The sequence below is a fragment of the Nyctereutes procyonoides genome, unplaced genomic scaffold, assembly GCF_905146905.1.
Source record: "Nyctereutes procyonoides isolate TBG_1078 unplaced genomic scaffold, NYPRO_anot_genome, whole genome shotgun sequence".
Lineage (NCBI taxonomy): Eukaryota > Metazoa > Chordata > Mammalia > Carnivora > Canidae > Nyctereutes > Nyctereutes procyonoides.
Window position 1 is genome coordinate 77916720 of NW_026575126.1, and position 2252 is coordinate 77918971.

At 36.7% G+C, this 2252-nt stretch overlaps 1 non-coding gene across 1 annotated transcript; it reads right to left on the reverse strand.

Annotated features, from left to right (window-relative positions):
• Positions 1-660: 660 nt before the first annotated feature.
• On the reverse strand, positions 661-790 carry LOC129520355 (small nucleolar RNA SNORA51). Its single transcript, XR_008666587.1, has one exon. It is a non-coding gene; the product is annotated as a small nucleolar RNA SNORA51 (small nucleolar RNA).
• Between the last annotated feature and the right edge of the window lie 1462 nt (positions 791-2252).

The following is a 2252-nucleotide window of genomic DNA, read 5'->3' on the forward strand; positions in this document are numbered from 1 at the left end:
CATGCCCCACTGGATCCGCACGCTAGCCCTTTACCGAAATGGGCCACTGTTTCTTTGTTGATGTTCTGCTTAGATTATCTGTCCATTGCTCTAAGTAGGGCATTAAAGTCTCCTTCTATTACTGTATTATTATTGATTAGTTCCATTATGTTTTTTATTAATATACTACTTAATATATTTTGGTGACCCTATGTTGGGTGCATAAATATTTACAATTGTTATATCTTCTTGTTGGATTACCCCTTTCTTATTACATAGTGTCTTTCTTTGTCTCTTGTTATGATATTTGGTTTAAGGTTTATTTTGTTTGGTATAAGCATCTCTACTCTGGATTTCTTCAGGTATCTTTTTGCATGATAGATATTTCTCCATCCTCTCACTTTCAATCTGCAGATTTCCTTAGATTGAAATGAGTCTCCTGTAGGTAGCATAGAGAGGGGTCTTGTTTCTTTTTTTTTTAATAAATTAATTTTTATTGGTGTTCAATTTACCAACATACAGAATAACACACAGTGCTCATCCCGTCAAGTGTCCCCCTCAGTGCCCGTCACCCATTCACCCCCACCCCCCACCCTCCTCCCCCTCCATCACCCCTAGTTCATTTCCCAGAGTTAGAAGTAGGGGTCTTGTTTCTTTATCCATCTGTCTTTTTTTTTTCCTCCAGGTCCCCCATTCATAACACAGACCAGGCAAAGGGCCTAGGTTGGGGTGAATAAGGGTCGGTTTAATTACTCTGCCTTCCCTTTCTGTACAGTGTAAGAACACAGCATATGGTAAGCACCAGGAGGCTTAAACTTAGATGTTTCTATTGGGGCATTTAAGTCTATTTACATTCAAAGTAATTATCGGTAGATATTTATTGTGTTGTTTTGTTTAATTATACTAAGTTTGGGGTGCCTGGCTAGTTTAGCATGTGACTCTTGATCTTGGGGTTGTAAATTCAAGCCCCATGTGGAGCATAGAAATTACTTAAAAATAAAATCTTAAGGGGCTCCTGGGTGATTCTGTGGTTGAGCATCTGCCTTTGGCTCCAGGGAGGCTCCTTCTCCTTCTCCCTCTGCCCCTGTCTCTGTCTCTTTCTCTGTATCTCTCATAAATAAAATAAAATTTACAATAATCTTAAAAAAATAAATCCATAAATAAGATATGGTATAAACACACAGACACACACACACACACACACTGGAATAGAATACTACTCAACCATCAAGAAAATGAAATCTTGCCATATGCAATGAATGACATGATTGGAACTAGAGGGTATTATGCTAAGGAAAATAAGTCAGTCAGAGAAAGACAAATACCATATAATTTCACTCATATGTGGAATTTAAGAAACAAAACAGATGAACATATAGGATTGGGGAAAAAAAGGGAGAGAAATGAACCACAAGAGACTCTTAACCATAGAGAAGAAACTGAGGGTTGATGGAGGGAGGTGGGTAGGGGATGGGCTAAATGGATGATGGATAAGAAGGAGGAGATGTATTATGATGAACATTGGGTGTTGTACGTAAGTGATGAATCACTGAATTCTACTCCTGAAACCGCTATTGCACTGTATGTTAACTAACTAGAATTTAAACAAAAAACTGAAAATAAATAAATAAATTTACTAAGTTTGTGGCAATTTGTTATAGCAGCAATAGAAAACTAATGAACTCTATCTTTTCTCAGTGTTCTTTGAACTGCCTTTTATCTATTCCATGCCAAAAGACTACCTATTCATCCTTAAGATCCTGATTCAATCAACACTTCTTTTCAAAAACCATTTCCAAAACTTCTAGTTAAATAACAGTTCCTTTATGCTCCAACAATACTTGCAGTTGTTATGGCTTATTCCCATTTTGGTTGTCTTATTTTGTAATCATTTATGTCCTGTGCTGTTTTGTCCTGAGTTTATGGTCTTTGGAGAGAGAAGGCCCAAGACTCCTTTTTTAATTTCCACACAGCATCTGTTCAAATACTTTGCACAGAATGGGCTACATACAATAAGGTTTTCTATAAACAGTGCACTCTCTTCATGGCATGTATATTTTTGAACTACGGTGTTGGATAGAGTTGAGGAAGTGTGAAATAGTGCAAGTTACTAAAATCTGACTGAGTTCATATTAACAATGCTCTGAACCTAAGCAGTGAACTTCTTCCAATGTCTGTAAGCAAACCCAAAAAGTGACCTTAAGAAAAAACAGAAGAAAGAAATCAAGTGAAAGCAGAAATTAATAAATTAGAAAATAAGAGGATAGCGGAAT